General features: G+C 43.1%; 1 protein-coding gene across 1 annotated transcript in view; it reads left to right on the top strand.

Moving 5' to 3' along the window:
• Positions 1-10,771, top strand: part of NDFIP1 (Nedd4 family interacting protein 1) — a 217,433-nt gene extending 206,662 nt beyond the window's left edge. Inside the window, exon 8 of the mRNA XM_078653068.1 lies at positions 9,446-10,771. The gene's annotated coding sequence lies outside the window, so the exon portion shown is untranslated. The remainder of the gene's footprint in view (positions 1-9,445) is intronic.
• The last annotated feature ends 12,869 nt before the right edge of the window (positions 10,772-23,640 follow it).

Here is a 23,640-nt window from a genome sequence, read left to right as displayed (position 1 = left end):
GACAGAAGGGTAATCTGGGGTCCCAACTACAGAGGGAGAGATAAAGAATACACAGAATTTTGTCTGTTTAATAGGTCTCCAAATATCTTAGAGCAAGAGTTTAGGTCTAAGTGAGGCTAAGAGTTCGTCCCATTGGGTCGGCTATGCTGTACTTACTCAGCCCCCTACACACTGGTGCTTCCTCCTTCGTCTGCGGCTTCCGTGGATGTGGAGGAAGTGAGATCGACAGGTTTATATATGCTGGGATAATTGGTTAATCATTTAATTAACAAGGAAGGCGTGCCGAAATAGGTGGGGCCCATGATCTAGTTACTACGGCAGCCGATAATCGTTAAAGGACTGGTCTCGATTCTGCGTTTTAGACATAGTAGTGGGTTGTAAGTATAAGTGCCAAGGTTTTAAATGACTAGAGTGTGCTGTCGAAAAGCTCTAACTCTAGCAGAACAAGCAATCAAAGTGCGAATAGAGGTAAACCTTCCTTCAGAGGGCAATACCCAAGAAGCGGAAGAGGCTGGGCACCATACCAGGCACCTCCAGGGTACATGCAATATCAACCAGTACCCCCCTTTATGGGCCATCAATTTCAGCCCTGGGACCAACAAGCTCCCCCATTCAATTACTATGGGCAACCGCCTTTTTTAGGCCAGCGCCGAGGCCCCCGAAGGGGAAGAAATCGAAGAGGCACGCAGGTCCATTGGAACCAACCACCAGAGACCGCACCGGGTGTATCAACCCGGAGTCAAACAGCCTCCAGCAGCCGGGGAACCTAATAGTGAATTTATCGGACCACCAGCTCACGGAGGCCCAAGAGAACGTTTTGTCCAAAGGTCTAGGCTTTGTCCCCACCAATAAAATGGATAAATTTAAAATCTGTCAGGAGGTAAAAGAGTTCATGCGGAAACTTAAACTCAGAGCATTTTTTCAAGACTCTACCAATGAGAATACTATTCAGTCAGACACGGGGCTAAAGAAAAAGTCAACTTTCACCCCGTTAGCCTCCACCATCCCTGTGGAACTGCTGACCTTCGAGATAGCAGTGATGGAAGACATTGAGAAGCTACCCACTGGTGATAAATTCGCCTTTCAAAACACTTCCAGAGAGGAACAGGCAGCAGTTCACGAACTTGCAAACAATCAAGATATCGTGATTAAACCAGCCGACAAGGGTGGGGCCACAGTTATACAGGCCTACAGTAACTATGACAGGGAATGTAGAAAACTGCTAAATGATGAACGTAACTACCAAGTGTTAAGGGAAGATCCCACTGAAGAGGTGAGGATCTGTATCCTGATAATGATCGAGGAAGCCAGAGCTCACGATTGGCTCACCAAGAAAGAGAGTGAGTTTCTGATTCAAGACAATCCTAAAGTACCCTACTTCTAGACTATACCCAAGATTCACAAGGACGCCCCCTATCCACCTGGGCGTCCTATAGTGTCCGGTATAAATTCAATCTTGGAACCGCTGTCTAAATTTGCTGACGCATTTCTTAGACCCATCGTTCAAACTACGGATACCTACCTCAGGGACACTGAGGCAGTCCTTCAAGTGATCGATGAGATTTCCTTCGATCCGGAACAGGATCTCCTTGTAGGCCTCGACGTAGAAAGCCTCTATACAAGTCTTCCACACAGAGAGACTTTAGAAATAATAGAGGAAGTACTGTTCTCCACACCTTGGGATTACTACACTCCTAGACAGGTGGTCCTTGAATGCATTTCCCTCTTTCTTAAGAAAAACTTTTTTCAATATGAAGACACGTACTACCTACAGAGACACGGAACCAGTATGGGGAGTACTTGTGCCCCCAGCTTGGCAGGTCTATACGTGCACCACTTAGAATCTACAAAAATTCTGAACCACCTCAATCCCTTCAGGCACCATGTACTTACATGGAAAAGATACATTGATGACATATTAGTCATCTGGAGAGGTGACCTTGACTCCGTCACCCAGTTCATGAATTGGTTGAACCAACAGGACCAGTTCCTCAAATTCACTCACACGGCTTCCAAGGAAAGTCTAGTTTTTCTAGATTTAAACATCTACCCCAAAGATGGCGGACTTGAAACATGCACTCATTTTAAACCGACAGCCAAGAACAGTCTGCTGCTTTACAGTAGCTTCCACCCACGACATCTACGTGACAATCTTCCATATGGACAATTCCTTCGCCTGCGACGTAACTGTAGCAACATCAGTGATTTTAAGACACAGCGGCTGAATTAGAGTGTAAACTTCTGAACAGAAAATACCCCAAAACCATTGTGCGTAAAGGCCTCAAACGAGCCCGTAACAACAACAGGGAAGCTCTATTGGAAGACACTGAAGCAAAAGAACCTGATCCACGCCCGATTTGCGTAACAACTTTCAACACAAATTCTAACCGTATCACAAAGATTGTGAACAAACACTGGAGACTCTTAAACTGTGGTAAACTGAATTTTCCTAAACCTATGTTTTCACATAGAAGGGGAAAGAATTTGAAGGATCTGTTGGTCCACACTAGACCTAAAAGAATAGGAAGCATAGAAACCCCTAGACTTGCAGTGGTCAGTGGACACCATCCATGTGGCTCTTGTGTATCTTGCCAATACACACAGAAGAGCAAAAGGATCACCTTCTCCAACCAATCTACATGGGAGCAACGCGCTTTTACCAATTGTAATAGCCGCAATGTGGTGTACCTGATCACCTGCCCCTGCGACAAGGAATATGTTGGCATGACCAGCAGACCCGTGAAGATTCGAATGGGGGAACACCGCAGCAATGTACGCTGCAACAGGACAACAACCAAAATGGCAGCACACTTTGCTACCACAGGGCACAGTGTCCACGACCTGAAATGGACAGTCATTGAGGCTTTCCCCAATGATAAAGACCTCCTATCCAAAGAACAACGCTGGGTATACCGTCTGGGGACACACCGCACTGGCTTGAACGACGATATTCCTTGGTCCCAACTTAGCGCTTAGAGTGAATTAGAGCAAGGGACCTATTCAAAGCAGATTTATGAGGGTTTCCTACATTTGCTATCCCATCAAGATCATCACTGATCTGAACTTGTTCCCATACAAGTACAGTATGTAAATTATGTGGCATGGCAACATTTTTCCACCGTTACAATTTTGTTTCAAACCTTTTTTTACAGTCCCTCGGCATAGCTTCAAGCACGCTTGCCTCTTCGCATTTATCGAGCAAAGTGCAACTGCGCATGCGCGCGGATCTTGGCTAGTGCACGTTTGGACCTCACGCATGCGTGTTTACCGAGTCCTCGGCGCATGCGCCTTGGCCGTAGTAAGCGCACTGCTCCATTACACGCACGCTTGTTGATTAGACGTCTGTAATTTTACGAGGATTGTGTTATTGCGGATACGTGCTTGCTTTTGACAGCACACTCTAGTCATTTAAAACCTTCGCACTTATACTTACAACCCACTACTATGTCTAAAACGCAGAATCGAGACCAGTCCTTTAACGATTATCCACCTCTTAACGATGGCCGCCGTAGTAACTAGATCATAGGCCCCACCTATTTCGGCACGCCTTCCTTGTTAATTAAATGATTAACCAATTATCCCAGCATATATAAACCTGTCGATCTCACTTCCTCCACATCCACGGAATCCGCAGACGAAGGAGGAAGCACCAGTGTGTAGGGGGCTGAGTAAGTACGGCATAGCCGACCCAATGGGACGAACTCTTAGCCTCACTTAGACCTAGACTCTTGCTCTAAGATATTTGGAGACCTATTAAACAGACAAAATTCTGTGTATTCTTTATCTCTCCCTCTGTAGTTGGAACCCCAGATTACCCTTCTGTCTTGCATTGGCTCATGAGGCATTGTTCCCTCCTTTGATAAGTATGTATTTGGTACCTACTTCCCTCCTGGCTAAAAATTACCCTCTGTGTGCCATAGTTCTGTGTGTGAGTGTATGTAATCTCGTAATGTGTTTAACTTTTCCAATACTTACGCAAGATCCCAGTACCTCAGTCGGTATATGTTTGTGTGTCTCTTCTTCCCTTACAGGTGATTTAGAGTTAAGCGCAATTATAACTAGTTTTTCTTGTCTTACAGGTATACTACATCATCTGTTTGACAGTATTAGGAACTGTGTAATTATAAAATGTATAGCTACACACATAGATAGACTTATAACCTTTTTTCACTTTTTTTGTATATACACTTTTACTACCCTGTGGAGTAACACTAGTGAGTGACAGGGGGATCATCCCCTAGGTCCTGACGAAGAGGCTTCACGCCTCGAAACATGTTGACCCACACAGGAGAGAGAGCCCATTAATTAGCTCGATCTCTCCACTTCACTTTTCTTTTAATAATACCAGCCAGTGTCTAATAAAAAGTTTTTTTACCACAAGGCCAGGTATTTTTTAATTTCACTCTTCACATCACTCCTGACCCCACTGACACTCACTCCCAACACATAGCACCTCCATCTAAAGGTGCTCCAGCGTAGTCGCTTGTCGCAGCACTGCCCCGCCCCGCAGCGGGACGGGAAGACCCCGATGATGAAGCATGACACCAAGGGCCCTTTTGGTGTGTGAGGGGTATTTTAACAAACAAGGTGTATTCCATTAACATCTGGACATACACCCACCCAACGTGAGGTGGACCCTTTTGATTAATTAAATCCCAGATAAGAGGAGGACGAGCCCACCTCGGTGCCCATCGGCACCACCTCTTCACTCCCCCTTTTTGATTTTCCAAGTCGTCAGAGACAACAGATACACAAATGGGAACTGCATCATCAAGTTCTTCAGCCATTTTTTCAAAAATGGGGTCAACCAGAGATCGATCTGTTTGCTACAAACCACAACTCCAAATGCCCAAGCTTCGCCGTCAGATACTCACACCCATTATCCAAAGGCAATGCGGTATGGATGAACTGGTCAAGCAAATTTGCGTACGCTTTTCCACCTCTCCCACTAATTCCAATAGTGGTTCGCAAGCTACAGCAACATTCTCTCACATTGATTCTCATAGCACCAACGTGGGCAACACAACCCTGGTCCCCCACGCTACTAGAGCTCTCAGTGGTACCACATCACAAACAAAAACTCTCCCCACATCTACTGACACAGAACCATGGAGAGATTATGCATCCAGACCCAATGCAGCTCAATCTAGCGATTTGGCTCCTGAGGTCTTAGAATTTGAATATCTAAATTTACCACCTGATTGCATGAATGTCATAAAATAAGCAAGACGCCCTACCACTAGAGCATGTTTTGCAGCAAAGTGGAAAAGGTTTGTTGTATATTGCACAAATAACAACATCAACCCCTTAGATGTTTCCATACAAAACATCATAAGCTACCTGTTACATCTGCAAAGATCTAACTTAGCGTGTTCCACAATCGGGTTACATCTTGCTGCTATAGCAGCATATCTTCAAAACAGACAACATTTGTCATTGTTTAGAGTACCTGCAATCAAAGTGTTTATGGAAGGACTCAAAAGAATAATTCCTCCCAGAATACCACCAACTCCAGTGTGGAATTTAAATGTTCTCACAAGACTTATGGGTCCTCCTTTCGAACCATTACATAAGTGTGAATTACAGTTCTTTACATGGAAAGTTGCTTTTTAAGTAGCTGTTACCTCACTTAGAAGAGTAAGTGAGATCCAAGCATTAACAATTCAAGAACCATTTATACAACTCCATCACAATAAAGTGGTTCTTAAAACGTATCCAAAGTTTCTGCCAAATGTCATTTCACCTTTCCATCTCAACCAATCTATTAAGTTGCAAGTATTTTTTCCCCAACCGCAAACAGTTGCAGAAAGAGCTCTACATACATTAGATGTAAAAAGAGCGCTTCTCTACTATATTGATAGGACGAAACCTTTTCGTAAAACTAAACTGTTTTTGTCTTTTTCTCCTCCACATAGGGGAAATCCTATTTCAAAATCAGGCATTGCAAGATGGATTGTTAAGTGCATTCAAAATTGTTACTAAAAAAGCAAAACGCACTCTATCCATTCCCCCAGGGCTCATTCTACCCGTAAATTAGGGGCATCTATGGTATTCCTAGGAAATATACCATTAGAGGACATCTGTAAAGCAGCTACATGGTCTACTCCGCACACATTTGCAAAATACTACTGTGTAGATGTGTAGGCAAAACAACAAGCAAGTGTGGGCCAGGCTGTACTCAAAACATTATTTCAAACTGGAACAGATACGGGTGGTCACCGCAAAGAGAAACTGCTGTGCAATCTATGCAATAGTGTGTGGTCTGCAGTCCATATGCCTCAAACGGAAAATGCTACTTACCAGTATACATCTGTTCTTGGCATGTAGGGCTGCAGAACCACACAATCCCACCCGCCTCCCCGGCTACCTGTATCTGTTCCAGTATTATCTTATTTAGATACACAACACATGGTCATTTCTATCTGTACTCATACAGCTCCATCATTTGCCCAATGGCGAAAACGATCTGAAGATGGAGTCGATGCCCATGCGCACTACGATCTAAGGGAGGAGTCATCCAACAGACAAAGACTCTTCCAAAACAACAACGTGTAATCATCCGGGCCCAGCACCAGATGGTGATCTAATGCAATAGTGTGTGGTTCTGCAGCCCTACATGCCAAGAACAGATGCAAACTGGTAAGTAGCATTTTCCTTCACATCGGTCAAATCATCACACTGCCGTCGTTCTGTGCTTCACTTCACCCCTTTGAGGAGGAGAGGCTCCATCGTTTGGATCCCAAAAGAGCGTTTAGCTTACACATTGATCTTACCAAGGAAAACAGGGTGGATGATCAGCTCTTTGTGGAGTTCTCTGGAATGAAAAAAGGCAAGGTAGTGCAGAAGAGAACAGTCTCCCAATGGACCATGCTCTCCATTAAGATCTGCTACACACTGGCCAAAAGCAGTCTTCCGAAGGACTGCATTCTCATTCTACCAGGGCCAAAGATGCTACCTTTGCATTAGCACATGCAGTCCCTCTCGGAGACCTATGGCAGGTACCTAGGTGGCGTCCCTTTACTGCGTTTAAGAAGCACTAATATCTGGACAGTCAGATTCGCAGAGAGGGGCATTTTGTCCACACGGTCCTGCAGGACCTTCTGGTTTGAGTCCATTCAAGACCCACCTCCAAAAAGGTACTGCTTTGGTATCTATTCAGAAGGTGAGGAATATGCAGCTAGAAGTCTTCTATCAGATGAACAAGTTACTTACCTTTGATAATGCTCTTTCTGGAAGAGACTGTAACCGCAGTACAGCCTTGCAGCAAATAGCAGTTGCTGCTTGCTCCTCGCACCCCCCCTCCCCTTCCAAATGAGAGAAAAAACTGTAAAATTACCATGATGGGTGTAGCAACGAAGGACTGGGTGATGGGGCGAGTAGGGGCAAGCAAAGAGGAGGTGGTGGGGTGTTGGAGAGCAAGCAATGGATGCACGCGAATGCGCCATTTAAAATGTATAACAACCCTGCAGCATTTGGCCACTACCAGGCCCTCACAAAAAGGTGAAAATTACAAAAATATGTATTCACTTGACTCCGAGGAGTGGGGAGCAACGCAGGAGCAGTTGAAGGGGAAGAAGCGATGCAGTATGGTTATTGGAGGATAAGGTGCACATGAGATAGACAGCTAGAAAACACAGGCCCGCTCTTAAAGTGCTTAATGAAAAAGGAAAAAAAAGTTACGTTAATTCGAGTAATGGAACATGTCAGCCTGTCAGAAGGAAGGTACAGCAGCTGCACACTTCTAGACCCAATCGAGACTGATTTCTATCTGAGAGTGCTAACATTCGGTTCGCGTTCCGGGGGAACGCGGCACAGAGAAATTTTCTAAATAGGACAAAGCCATCTCGTTCAGAACATCGGACTTTACTCACTGTGGTTTCCGCCATTTTAAATTGCAAGTTTTTATACAATGGTCTCGGACTATAATGTTCCCCTCCATGCACAGATGATAAAGGGTGTTAGCAGTGAGGTCTCGCTGATATAAGCATGTGATTGCATGAAAACATTCAATCTAAAGACGGAGTGTATATGATTCAGGACTTGATAAAGATGGACGATAACACAAAATCCCATCGAAACGCTCTGACGCTACATCTTGGTACACAATCCGGTCATTGAGCACTGAAAGAAGGCTAATTATATATTGCATATTTCCGTGCTTGTAATTTTGTTATGACGGAGGTGTAAAGTGTTAAGACCAATTCTTTCGGTCTAGCTTTTGTGTTTTCACTCTTTTTATGTTTTCATGCTCATGGTGATTAACTTTTTTAATGTATTGTGTTTTTATGAAAATCTTTGTTATTAATTGTATGGATTTATGCACTTTTTTAAATGTGATATTTTGTATACAAATAAATATATGTGATATATTTTTATTTATTTAAGTGTTTATGGTGCTTTCCCTATTACATACGGTTCAATTATAGTATGTGTGGAAAAGGAGAAAAAATATACAGGTTTGTGTGATGTGTGAAATTTGAATCTACTTTATAATATTTTCTACCCAAAAGGGATTTTTCTTTTTTCACTTAGTAAATGCTCTATTCCCTTTTTGGTATAAAGGGGCCCCTCTTTTTTTCCCAAACCCAATCAAGAAATGACAGAATTATACAAAGCCTGTGAATCTAGAGGAGTCTCCAGCTTCAAAACCTTACCGACAAGTAACTAACTGGTATATTTTCTTATGTCAATTGTAGGTCTGTAATTTACCATTGCTCGTTTGTTTTGTTACCTTAAGTTCTTTCAAGCACTACCTTCGCTTAAGTCAGTCGAGTTACTAAATTGAACGAGTGTGTCCATGATCCATTTGCAGTGTTTCTCTGCGAGTTATCAAAGGTGTCTGCCCGTCAGCAATACATGGACACAAGTAAAACTATTTTGCTGTTCTAATAATCTTATGAGGAGGCCATTCCCTTTCTCAACCGCCGTTCCTTTCAGTTTACCCACAGTCAAAGCATATCTTATATTTAATTTGATAAGATTCAAGTCCTGTAAAATGCACTTAACCTTAGGAGTGTAAATGCAACTGTTTACACTCGATTGTCCATTGGTGTGCATATATTGGTCGCCAGATTGACTCGAAAAGTAATATTGTTGAAAGGTGTGTTTTTTTTTTTATACACATTTGCCCTCTTTGTGATAAGTATTTATTACTTTATTTCGGTGTGAATTTACTACCCCTTTACTTAATACATCTGCTCATCCTTTCCTGGATTGTGTATTGTCTTTGACTTCACGAATATTTTGTGCTATTTTGGATTTCCTTTACTACTTGATCTAATTCACAGATTGCATCAAGCAGACAAAATGTTCCAAGTTTCAAATAAATGTGAATGTGGCAAGCAAATTCATGCTGACGCAGGTAGCGTAGCTCGGCATCCTGTAGCTTCTCTCACCCAAGTACATTTAACTTTACTTTTAATACTCCGTATCTTTTCGCCAACAGAACATTTCTGGGCCAGGCCTTCCTGTATTTATGAATTCAACGTCAAGCGGCAACCGGACACCTGCAGGAAGTGTTAAAAAGCTCGGTTCGAAAAAGGAAACAGAAGACCAATTGCTTTACAAAGAACATATTAAAACTATCTAAAATAAAGTACTGTTGTAGAAAAATATTTCTTTATATTTGTTTCAAGGTGTACAATTTTAATAGTTCACGCAAAAAAATCTGTATACATTGAATCGTTAGTGGCTACTGTCTGAAAAAGCTATTGCAATCAACTCTGTGATGTACTAATTCATATTAAATGCCTTACATTATTTTGTAGTCATTTGGTAGCATGGAGTATGCCCCCGCGGCCAGTAGGGGTCAGTCTTGCTTTAATTTTTCTTCATACTAAAATTACGGTGGAAATCTCAATATTTTAGTGTAAAAAAAAAAAAACGTATGAGGCTACCAGCCTTTCAAGAAGAGATGTCAGGGGTGCGGGTCACGGAAGATGGAAACTACTTATTGTTATAGCGTAACTGAACACCAAACGCGTGCTGTGAAAGCGTACAGTCTGTGTTGCACCCCAAAGTAAATTTAGGGTGGCTAATTGACGTTCTTGTGGTATGGTTTTGGTTGGCATTAAGCGCTTAGTGCTCGAGTTTGAATTATTGTAGCTCATATTCATAATTGTGCAGTATAGCTTTACACATACATTGTACACTTTTTTGGATCGTGGAAGGATTGTTCAGTGCAACCCGTAAAGATGACAATGTAAGTATTAAGGTATTGCTGGATTTGGAAACTAGTGGTGTTTTTGTGAGCCACGTTTCTGCTGACTGTGAAAATGGTAACCTTAACTTGAAAATAGCAATACAAGTGCTCAACCAACTGCGACTGAGAAACCAGAGCCTCCGACGAGGACATCAGATAAGGGACAGTGACTGAATGCCAGGTGAGCTGTGCTGAGGGATGCACAGTGACGTCATTAAGCTGTGGCACACTTTAATTTTATTGGACGGGACTTCCACTGAGACCTGTATATTTTCAAGCAGGAAATACCATTTCACACCCTGAAACGGCAGTAATCTATTTGAAGAAAATGGCTCAAGAGATCACCCTCCTAAAAGAGGGCCATAATGTGTGGATATCCTTGTTCTGTTTGTTTGCTGGGCTTCTGAGACGAATTCCTAATATAAATGTTCTTTTGCTTTTTAAAACTTGTGCGTTATAAGTGTAAACTGGCATGCACTTTGTGCTTTCTGCCAAGCGGCATTTCACTCTGGAGTTTTACTATGTTAAAACTGTAAATATAGGACAACATTAATAAATGTCTCTAAAGTAGCAGTTTCCGTGACAGAATGGCGCCTTATTCGTGATCCTGATTTTTCTTCTAACTTGATGTTTATCCTCCTTAAAGAACAGTCATGCAAAATTCTTCAAGATTGCAGGATACAGGTGGTTTGCATTTACCGTTTACAGCATATGTGCACAATCCCATTACATGCCTTATCTGTAGGGAGTGGAAATCAACATTTTGCATTGAGAACATTTTGAAGAAAGCAGCTTCTTAATGTGAATTACAACTGATTTATGATAATGTGTTACTGTTCTTTGATGTTTTCGTGCCATAAGTTGAACAGCAAGTGACAGGTGTATGTTGTAAGTATATAAGAGCAGAGAGCACAGCTGTAATCTGCATGGATATAACTTCGAAAAACATTTTGTTTCGGAGAGGAACACAGTTCTAAACAATGAGCACAGTGAAACATTGCGTTTATATCTCAGCGAATGCTCTGTTGCAGCCAGACAGTCAAACACGTCCAACCAGTCCTGTGTTTACTCTTGATACATTTGTGCCTTATTTGGTCTTGTATATGGGAAAAACTGGAATACTTGACATTCCTATTTCTGGTCAGGAATTTGTCTAAATGCTGCTCATCAACTACACTGCGCTTTTCATGTTCGTTGTGTGCTACATTGCTTAGCACTTGTCCCCCCACCCTGTTCAATTGAGTGTAAATGGTAAATTGTGTTTGCTAGTTTTGTTTAAAAGACTTACCAGTGTTTAAAAGCGAAGTCTTGGTTTAGACAAAATTCCGGACAGAGTGCAGCGAGCCCCATAATAGACTTTGCCTCCCACAGTGTTTGCCTCTGGCCTAGAAGGATACTGAACTGCAGAGATAACATAGTAGGATGCTTTCGGTATAGGTGGGGTTGACATGCTTGTACAAACCACCATCTGACAGTAGGCTGGTACAGGTGTAATTATACTGATTTATCAAACAAGTATGTGGTGGGTTAGAGTAAATCACATATGAGCACCTTTGAAATATGAATTTGTGCTAGATACTGAGGAAAAAATGACTATTGGTTTCACGCCTCAGTTTAGGTCAGGAGTCTACAGAGTAGGTTGTCGATTATCAAATTATTCACACCAGACCTATTTACATGCATTGACACTACATAGAAATCACTAAAAAATCGGCGGTTAGTCTGAAAATATGCCTGGATCCAACCCTCCCCAACCGAAAGTGTGCTGGACACCCTTGTTTAGAATGACTGATGTATGCAACCTTTACTTGATTTACTCTGCTAGGATTTCTACACTTGTTACTATACCAACAACAAATTGAGAAGATGGCAACTTATTTTTTCTAATGCTCCCTTTATCCTTGATTCATAACTTTTTCTAAGGAATCTATAAACTAAACATTCAGTAAATTACACAGTTGTCATTGACTACATACACAAGCATTTACAGTGTGTCTTGGAGTAATCTGTGTGTACCCAACATGCTTTTCTATATCGTGCTTTTTTGCATTTCATCTAAGATGTATGCTTTGTGCTTCCAGCAACTAGATCCTTCAGATCTCCAAGAAACATTTTTTTTCTTGTTGCCCTTTGTGCTTCATTTATACATTTTTCGTTTTAGCAGGTGCATAATGCTTGTAGTCTTTAAGATGTGCTCTCTATATTTATATATATATATATATATATATATATATATATATATATATATATATATATATATATATATACTGCTTCGGCTCCCCCTAACTTGGAAGTCCGCATGAAATGTCGTTGGAGGAGCCTACAAAGAAAATTCAATGTTTGAGCTTAATCTTAAAAAAATAGTAAACTTGTGTTTGGTTACGAAGTAATTTGTTTTTCCACCAATTTAGTGTTCAGATCAAGGAAAAAGCTTAGTATGATCCGACCAATATTGCACTGGCGATTCATGAGAGAAGGTCAAGAAAGAAATGTTCCTAACTCATTTCACTTTATAGTTCTACATTATTAAAATATGTTTCCATGATATTAGGGGGTTATGGTCAAAATTAAATGTTTGTGAAATCAAACAAATCATTCTGTTCTACCCTTGTGTACAAAAGTAAATGCTGATCACTTACCTGCAAGCATCAACATACTTAAAAAATATATATATTTACATGTTTTCTATTGCAGGGATCAGGCCTCACGGTAATCACTGTTTTTTACTGAGGCTTTTACACTAATATTATTCTTCCCTTCCCATACTATAAAGTCCATGTCTTTAAAACCGGATTCTACTCCTTTGCATATATGTTTTAGTCCCTGTTCCAGACCATGTGTTCTTTGTCCCCATCGGTTTAAGTTAAAGAAGGTTGCCTTTTAGTAATTGAGGCGCCATCATCGTCTCTTAACATATGTTAATATTTATTAATGCAGCGACTATCACAAACGGATCTTTAGGTGCTAATCATATTCGGAGGGTAGAGGCTGGATCAAATCACGTGACAATTCACAGTGTTATAATAAAAGCTTGCTTGAAGAGCCACGCTTTCAGAGGCGGTCTAAAAACAGAAGACATTTCCAGTCGCAAATTGACAGGAAGGTTTTTCTATAGTTTAGTGGCATTTATTGAAAAGCTGTGTCCATCAATTCTAGATTTGTCGAATCTGGGCACAGTCATTAATTGGCTCCTGAGGAGTGCAGGGTCCAGTTGGGATGGTGACTTTGGAGTCAAATGTTGATAAATGTAGGTAGTATTCCCTGACATTGACCTTTGCACTATGCTATGTAATTGAAAGGGGACCAATGATCAGATACAGAGCAGGTGTCTTTTTTTTTAAATTTTATTTTTTTATTTGGGATTGCCTGAGTACAACGGGGGGCGCCATTCATCCATCCATCTAGCCACTATATTCTGGACCACTTGAAGCTTCTGAGCAATTTTTGAGACAGCTCCAAGTGCAATGAGTTTGTATAGTCTAGATGGGATCCAATTAAGGCAGTCATAGCAATATGATACCGTTATGAAAGAGGTAAGGGAGAATCTTATTCAGGATTTTAATATAATATGTACAAGAAGAGAAAACTGCTGCTATTTGAGCATTCACAGAGGAGAATGGGTATCCATCTTTACATCCAGTTATTTCCCTCAGTTAACAGTAGTGCAGAGGCTGCCCAGTTTGGTAGGCCAATAAGAATTTCATTGTATTTTCATTTAGTTGCCATATAAAGTGCTCTGTTTGATGAAATTCATTAAGGAACGCAGGAATAGTCGGCATACATATATGATTTCACACATGTGCCAGTAGAGCGTTTGACTGAGCCATAATATATATTTAACAGGTGGGAGGATAGAGAAGACCGAGGTACTCGACAGATAACTGAAGTCTTTCTTTGTCACCGTCCTTACTAGCTGAGGAAATAAAAGTAGTACCACGTCTTCAAGGAACTCTTTTTGGATTTGCTCACTTACCTCACCACCAATAAACAACATATTTGTTATGTTATGTTATAATACATTTATATCGCGCACAGATACTAGAGTGCCACGGCACGGCTGGTGAATGTAACAGCAGAGGGTCAGAGATTAGGTGGCTTGATTAACAAGCATTTACAATGCAACGGTTTCGCCTTTGGAAAAGTTAGAGCTATTAGCAATGTAAATGACAATGCCATTTATTTATCTGTTTTCAAAACCAACACATAAATACAAATTTTGTCATTTACAATGCCAATAGCTCAAACTTTTCCAAAGGCGAAACCTTTGCATTGTAAATGCTTGTTATATGTTTTTTTTTAATTTAACGCTCCAAGCTGGAATTGGAATAATGAATTAAAACCACAAAAAAATAGCCACAACATCATGACGCATGCACATGTATATCTATTGACATATAAACGTGCATGCATCATCACACTGGGCTCTCCATAGCTTATTTTTCTTGATGCTGTTCATCATCAGCGATAGCCATTTTTTTTTATTTTTCCCAAGAACGGCATTGGCAAAAACCATTGCCAAAGCCAGTAGGGCTGCATTTCCAAAGTAAAATAACAAGAACTATTGACTTGCAAATGGTTATTTTATTTCTTCTTTTTCATGACTTTTCTCACTCTCTTGTCCCATTTCAGAATTTTACTTTTATTAATTTTCTAGTTAATTAGTTTTGGGATACACACAGCTGCTCGACCGCTCACAATTAGCAATTGCCCTTGCATTATTGATTGACAGCCTCATTTGTCCTAAACACCACCATTACTTCTTATCGTTTTTTAATTGCTTGCGTTCTTTTGGAAATTGCTCCTGTGCCATCACCCCCAAAAACAATTCAAGAACCAAAATGCGAGCACAGAGATGCTATTCAGTTCAAATGCTCATTCCTGTATTAATATTTACAATAAACGAGTGCACGTAAATACAATAAAGGCAACTAACATACTGAAGCCAAATAATAAAACCTCAGTAACAAAACAAATGGCGGTACAGTACAGATTCGCTTCACAAGAAGAAAAAATACAGCTAAATACTTTCACGCGGACCATTCATGCCAACTAATAGGGCCACGCCAAGCGCCTATGGGCAGTTTCTAAGCCCACTGGTTACACCCGGTTTCTCGGAGCTTGCTTACGTATGAACCATTCCCAATTCTTGACCTTTACTTTGAACGTGGTGTTAGTGGCTCCTCGCGCAGGCAAGGGTGCACTAGAGCGAAGGGACTGGAAATATTCTCCTTGGTGTCAGTCCGCACACTAAGGACCCGTGGAAAAAACATGCGAGCGGCCAGTGCCTGCGTCGAGCTACTGTGTCTGCGAGGCAGGCTGGCTCACTCATACATGACACGTACATTAAAATCGCAGACTCTGCAAGGATTGGGAAGGCGGGAACCTACCGACCCGTGTGTTCACCGCCTTGACTGCAGTAATAAGCAGTGAATAGAATCGATGCTGAATATTTCTGACAGCGGGAATTGCATCACCAGACACTACAGTGCAGCAAAAAACACGTGACTGAGTGATTATTTAAACTAGTGTTAAATCTGTCAGCTAGTTTTACGCTCGGAAATTAAACAAATATATTTGCAATGCAGAGTAACTGCCGAACTCCATTTAAAGAGCTTAAAAAAACTCAGTGTGAGTATATATTCTAGGCTAAAATGTACCCCAAAACCAATGTATTGCGACATTTACGCTACAAAAATGGATCATAGCTACCGGAATGACAACTTGGCAGGGCCACGGTAGTAAAATACATAAATGTATCTGTCAATAACGCTGTCTGCTCCCAGAACAGAGCGCCTGCCCCACCGGTCGAGTACTGTGTCGACACTCCGACTGCAAGTCCATACGACTGCTGGTGGGAATGTGCGATATTAGTCACTCTTCAACGTTTCCGAAAGAGGGGCCTGCGGACAAACTAGCCCCTGGATTCACCTCCAGAATAACCAACAGTAGTGGCTACAGAAGCACTCACCCTTTCCGCCCGCGGCATGCAGCATCTTCAGGTGGTCCACGGTCATCTGCAGAATCTCGGCCTTTTCCAATTTGGCGGAACCCTTGGGGAGAAACGTGCAGAAAGGTGAGGTTTAAAGTGGGAGGCGGGAGGGGGCGGGAGAGGACACGAACGGCGGGAGGGGGGCGGGAGAGGACACGGACGGCGGGAGGGGGGCGGGAGAGGACACGGACGGCGGGAGGGGGCGGGAGAGGACACGGACGGCGGGAGGGGGCGGGAGAGGACACAGACGGCGGGAGGGGGCGGGAGAGGACACGGACGGCGGGAAACGTGCACAGGACAGCGAGGGGGGCGGAAAGGCACACGGAGGGGGCGGGAATGGACAGCGCATCTGAATTCACTTTCAGTGAAAGGGGAGGGAACGGAAAAAACGTAACTCCGCCCTGGGAAAAAATCTCGGGAACGCCCCCGAATCTGGTCCGGCCTTGACCGACAGATCCGGCACCCAATGGCTAGCCTCCATTTATGGAGCTAGCCAATGAGAGCCGGGGGACGTTCCCGAACTGCTTAGTGTCGACATAGGATTTCACCTGCGCTGAAAGGCTGCGCAGAGCGCAGCCTTTCGGCAGGCGAAACCCAAAAAGTAGAGTCTTCAACTGTTTCTTGAATAGCCTAGTATCCTGAATATTCCGCAGCTCCAAAGGGGGGGGAGTTCCAGGCCTCAGCTGCTGTAACAGAGAGACCCCCAAGCGAGTCCTGCGGAAGAGGGGGACAACCGCCAGGCGCTGTGCTGCAGAGTGAAGATTTCTGCGAGGGACGTAGAAGGCAAAACGCCTCCACAGATAGACCAGCCCTAATCTGTGCAAGGCTCTATGAGCCAGAGTGAGAGCCTTAAACTGGACTCTATGGACCACAGGGAGCCAGTGGACGTCCCGCAGATGCTGTTTCACACTCGATCTTCCAGGGATTTGCAGCAGGACCCTAGCTAACGCATTCTGTATTGGTTGCAATTTTTTTAGCTGATACCCTGGGAGGCTAGTTTACAAGCTGTTAGCATAGTCAATGTGGGACAAGATGAGGGCTCGAGTCACCATTTCCTTGGCCGGTCTGGGTAGCAGAAGGAGGAACTTTCTGAGTGATTTTAATGTGCTGCGGCAAGCCCCTGCAAGCCTCTTTATCTGCGTGGAGAACCTGAGGTCCTCCCCAAACCAGACTCTCAGGTCTTTAGCAGGGTTGCCAGCTGAATTAGGCAGGGGGTACTCTGAGGGCCACAAAACCTCCCTGAAAGATGGAGGAAAAGATCCATAGAAGAGAACCGCTGACTTGTCCTCGTTACACTTCAGCTGCGCCCTTGCCAGCCATTTGAAAACGGCAGAGAGACAGTTTTGAGCTGCAGTCTGGGACAAATCGTTTTCCCTCCAAGTGAAGAGCTGGGTATCATCCGCATAGGCAATGGTTTTTGTGCCCAGCTCCTCTGCAAGAAAGATCAGGGGCGTGATATACATATTATAAAGCAGGGGATTCAGAGTAGCGCCCTGCTTAACTCCAGTGGACACCCTCCTGGGGGGTCAAGGAGAAAGGTGGCAGACAAACCTGCTGGGTGTGATCTTCTAAGAAGGATTTGAGACAATCCCAAACCCGAACAGACACTCCAATGCTAGAAAGACGGGCAAGAAGTTGTTGATGGGGAACATTATCGAAGGCCGCAGAAGGTCCAGTAAAATCAAGGCCGCTCTGGCGCCCACGTCCAGACATTCCCCTATTGCCTCCGACATTTCCACACGAGCGGTCTATTTGATGTCTAACCGAATTGACTGACTGAATTGAAGACCTGAGAAGCTGTGCGACTAACTACACACCCCAAGTCAGAAGCAGCAAGCCTGAAAATCTAAGCATGTGCTTAAACAGACATTAAGTCCAACCCAGAGAAAAACTAACTTTTTCTGAAAACATTCCAGTACTTTGATAGGCAATTTTTTTTTAAAAGTGCCTTTTTATATTCCTGACTGTATCAGAACATTGAATACTCCGAAGCATTAACGAGAATGGCATTCCATTCCAGACTACTTCAGCCGTCGTATTTCACCTCTGAATGTAATAAAAGGAACATAGTTTTGAAACTAATAATTTAGGTAAAAAACGTCTGGGATATCTAGCAAGGCCCTATAAATGTAACTCAGAGCAGATGTTCCAAGCCCTCAAGTCTATTGACCTTGAATGGACCAGGATTAAGACTAGGTGACGTAATGCGTGACAAGACTAGCTTCAGATAGGTCAGACAGTTCTCCAGGTAGTCTAGCCAGCGGAAAAAGCCACTCAAGGACAAGTTATTTGACCAAAAATCAGTATTGTGAAGATGTAGGCGTACACATTATTGTCCAATGTTGTCTTCTACAAGGCAAGACTTTGCTCTGTTGACTGTAGGGAGCGGGTTTAGAAGTACACAAGACTTGCCAACAGGGGTTGTCGGTGAAGTAGAATTTAGATGAGAAGAGAGCATGTGTAACAACATTATCTTCAGGTAGTCCCATGGATAGATAGACACGATATATTACATGGCTGTAATAGTCAGGACAGAGAGCGAAAAACATCCACCACAAGGGACATCTGTAGAGGAGAAAAAACAAAAACATTGAAAAACTCAGAAAACCACTGACCAGATTTGAAAGTAGGTAAACCACATCGGAGGACAACCATACGGCCAGAGAATGCACGTACATGGGGAACGGACCAGACCAGGGAAATGTAGAACACTCCCTTTAGGTTCTGTCCCAAGTGCCACCACAAATTGGCCCAGAAGGACAACCACCAGGTGTGCAATTCCTGCTTACCCATTAATCATAACACCAAAGGCTGTGAGGCATGCATTGAGTTCCTACCAAAATCGCGAAGTACTGGAGCCAAGCAGAGACAGGCACACTATGACACCTTGTAGGCGCAGAAGAAGGGAAGCCCATCCCTAAGAGAGCTCTGGCTGTCGAGCCTGGAAGAGGACAATGTGGGCACTGGAGCAGCACAAGCCAAAGGGTCAGACACCGAGCGAGAGGTCGTTGACCTGGAACCTGGTTCCTCAAAGAAACATATGGAGGAAGACCCCCAAAATTCAGGTAAAGGGGGAAAAAGCAGAGGGGAGCTGACCAAGAGTCCGAGAACTCAAATGTGTTTCATTAACTTCCCTAAGGCCCCAGCCTCTACTGAGCAGTGTCCTTTCCAGTTCAGTGAGATCACGTTGACCAGGTGTGTATGGGGGCAAGATCTTTTTTTTTCATGATAAGGGCTCTGGGCGGGCGAGTGTTTCATTGCCTCAAGATACTTAGCTGCCTTATGCAAGTTTGCTGAATCCCCACAGGCAGTATTTATTTATTATTTAAGTTTTATAAAGCGCGAACATGACCCTTGCAGGTATCAGAGCGCTGTACACAGAGGCAGAAGCATGAATAAACTCAGTACATTAGAGGTCAACACTATGAAACAACAAGGAGTACCCAATCAAGATCAGGGACCGGGTAATGGGCCACACTAGTTCAATTTCTCCTAGAGTGCAAAAGATTTCCTGTAACATTCAGCAAAACAATCACTAGTGACTCAACACAACATAATACAATCAATTACAAATCTGTAGTTGGCCCAAATAGTATAGTTCCGTAAGGGCCCCAGGGTAAAATAACAATTTATCAACCAATCATAAAATAAATAGCGAATGAGATGTTGGGATAAATGTCAAATCTGTAAACCAGGGGACTTGAAAAAGAGTACAAGATGATGCAGTTAATGGTCACTCCGGAAAAGCCATTTGGCCTATTTCTTGAAACAGGCAGTAGATGGATTGGCTCTAATCTCAGTAGGAAGCGCGTCCCAAATTCTAGGAGCAAGACCGGAGAAAGTACGTTTCTACGTACTTTTCTTTTTGAATTTGGGATGTTTCAAGAGTGGTGTGGACGTACTTCTTAAGTTCCGACCCGAGCCAGAAAGAACAAGCTTGTTCGCCAGATAGGCCGTAGGGTTGTAATGCAAGCATTTATGCGCGAGGCAAGCTATTTTAAAACGAATCCTCGCTTCATTAGATAGCCAGTTAAGCTGCAAAAGGTCAAGTGTAATGTGATCGTTTTTTTTGGAGCCTGTGGTGAACCTGGCCGATGCGTTGAGAGTGGCTCTGCGAGGGGCCAAGCTTGCTTTAGGAAGCCCTGCAAGGGTCACCAGACCATATTCAAGTTGTGAGATCACCAGGGATTTTACTGCAGGCTGTATGTCTTCGGGTGGAAGGAAAGGATTGATTTTCTTAAGGGTGATAAGATGAAAGTTGGCACCCCTAATAGTGGCACTGATGTGAGCTTGCATTTTAAGGTATTTGTCCAAGGTAATGCCTAACGATTTAGGGGAATCAACCGTGTGAGGGGTGCAGTTAAGGGCTGTGAGTTGATTTAGCCAGTCCAGGGTAGGTGCTGAGTGGTTGTTGGGGGCAATCAGCAGGAATTCAATTATGAGGGTATTCAACAAAAGATGGTTCTGGGCTAACCATTGTTGAGTTTGCGAAAGAGGCTCATTTAAAGTTTTAATGTCATCCAGAGAGGAGATCTTCAGGTAAAGTTGCGTGTCATCTGCGTACATGTGGTAATAAATGTTAGAATGGTTCATGACAGTGAGAGGTTCCATAAAAAGGTTGAAGAGCTTGGGCCAGAGTGCGGATCCTTGCGAACTCCAATCCTGACCTGGGTACTGGATGCAAGGGACTGGTTGAGTTTAATCCTTTGTGTGCGGTTATGTAAGAAAGAGGTAAACCACTTTAGGACCAGTCCAGCGAGACCCATCCTACGTTGAAGAAGATTAATCAAGGTTTCATGTTTGATGGTGTTGAATGCAGAAGACTGGTCTAGAAGGATCAGGGCATCATCCACAATGTGAGTTGGTGCAGTTTCAGTGCTATGCCCTGACACCGGATTGATGGAGTTCAAGTAGTTGAAATTTCTCTATATGGTTGCAGAGCTGCTTGTGGGTGCATTTCTCGAGGATTATGGCGAATGTCATGATGCTGGTGATAGGTCGGAAGTTGTTAGGATCAGATACATCCAAGTTGGGCTTCTTAGGGATGGGAGTGACTTGCCCAATTTTGAAGCACTCAAGGATGCTCCCCTGCAGGAGAGATTCATGAATGATCCTCTACCAAAGAAGTAGAATCGCCGAGTTGAGGTCTTTAAAAAGTTTTGCAGGCAGTGGATCATTGAAGTAATTGGCTGGTTTTAGATTTGCCATATCCTGGAGTAGTTCTGTGCAATCTGGCAGGATAAAGGAATTCCAAGAGGCGACCTATTTGGAAGAAAAACCAAGAAGAAAGGAGACTGCCGAGTAATTGAGGAGGCTCTGCTGTGGAGGAAAGCTTGTCCCTTTTCAAGATGTTAGCATTTCCCGCAGGTCCTGGCTGGCAGCTCTTACCAAGCAGCATGGGAAACTGCCAGGACACTCCTGCTCTCACTGAATCCCAGGCCGAAATTATGTCCAACTTCAGACTTGCGCTTTAAAATAGAATCTGTGCATTTCTGCCCAATGCTAGTTCTGCTAAATAATAATTTCAGCAGAAGAAGTTAGGGAACGGTCCAAAACTTTGCTGAACACCATTCTGTATTTCAAAGCAATAGATTATGACATGACATGACAAGAGTGACCACATGTACATTCGCTTGAATATCCAAGAATTTTATTGTTTGAGGAAGACCGGGTGCGTCCTACCAACACGCCTGCTGTCTATTAAGTGATTCTGTTTCGAAATAATTTCCTATTAATCTTCTGCATTGAATCAGTCACATACATTGGACAACTGCACTTTGGTGCCAACTGACAGCCCTTTGTAATAATGAATTTAATTTTGTATTATTCCAGGCTTTGGAGACTAGAAGATTCATTTAAGGTTTGGTGGAGTAGAACTCTCACTATAAGCTCGGAGGGCTTCCATCCCGCCAAGTCAGTGGTTGCTACGGTGTCATTTAGAGGTTAGTGGACGGCGAGGCGGGTTCTCACTGGGGCGACTCAGATGCCCGTGCCTTCAAAAAACAAAAAGCCCAAACATCACAGGGTTTATGTACCATGAAGATATATAAACGGCCTACATATGTATGTGGTGTAATGAATAGTGAATCAATACTTAGCTATATAAACCTACCTTCATGATATTCTGGTATATTTTGCCCACATCACTTTGGCAGGACTATATTAAATCCTCAATATTCTAGTAGAATGCATACTGACATGCCTTCCCTGACAGTGTGTCTAGATAGGCAGGTCTTTGGAGACATGGGAGAAAGAACAATTGAATGGTAGAGCGAGTCAGGGACGTTATTAGGCAGGACAGGATTGGGAAAGCTTTGATTTATTGGCATTGGAACAGTCTCTCAATCAAAGGAGAGCAGGCCCTCGCTGACATCTGAGACGTAACAAGCGAAACTGGTTTTTAAATTAAGGGGATCGCTTGTATCCATTGAGAGGTGACCTGACATGGCAGTGTGCCTAGGCTGTCAGTATCTGAGGCGAAGACTGATTTGCATAAGGTTAGTCCCTGACAATAGTGACAATGTGAAAACAAAACATGGACTGCAATTTGCCCCAAGTAATTACCATTGTCTGAGGTTAATTCAAGCATTTCACCATTCCCTTTTTAATGTTCTCAGTTTTGTTTTCACTTGCTTTATCTCCAGACATTTCAGAATAAACTGGGCACGGCGAAATCAAGAAAGTAAAATTTAAAGTCATGTAGGCTAAGTATGTCAAAAAAGTGGGAAAATTGAAGTATTGGTAGGTCTGACATTGTATATACCGCATCAAATTAACCTGGACCACATGCTTGGTATCAACTCTAGATAGAGGTGGTGCTGAGTGATGCTCTGGTGCTGCTGAGTGATGGTGAGTGATGCTCTGGTGATGCTGAGTGATGCTCTGGTGCTGCTGAGTGATGCTCTGGTGCTAGAAAGAGAAGGCGAGTCATGAGCATGCCCTTCTGCTGTCCCCAGGAGATCTGCCAGATGTCAGCTGCTTTTCTTTTCGGTTATTAAGAATAAAATCATCATTGCTCTTTCATAGTACTTCTGAGTGTCGATGAGCTGCTGTTTAACATCGGCCCTAACCCCGAAGCAGATAGACTCCTCTTTGCTACAGGAATTTTTGAAATTTCAAACTGGATGACTAACAACTGTCTACAGTTAAATCCGGCAAGACGGAAGTCATGCTTCTAAGGAAAGCCGCAGCAGTCTGGTCTAATGATTGGTGGCCGTTACAACTGGGCCCTTCTCCAACGCCTAAGCACAGTGTTAATAACCTAGGCATTAAGCTAAACCTTTCCCTATCCATGCAAGATCATGTAGCTGCAGTATCGGGGGCCTGCTACTACAGGCTCAGACTACTCCGAAAAATCTTACCTTTCATCCCCATGGAGCACCGTAGAACTTTGACCCAAGCTTTAGTCATTAGCCGCATGGATTACGGGAATGCCTTATTAGCAGAAGTT

Source organism: Lissotriton helveticus, chromosome 7, assembly GCF_964261635.1.
Source record: "Lissotriton helveticus chromosome 7, aLisHel1.1, whole genome shotgun sequence".
NCBI lineage: Eukaryota > Metazoa > Chordata > Amphibia > Caudata > Salamandridae > Lissotriton > Lissotriton helveticus.
Note: the sequence above shows the minus strand (reverse complement) of the source record. Positions and strands in the feature narration are given on the sequence as shown.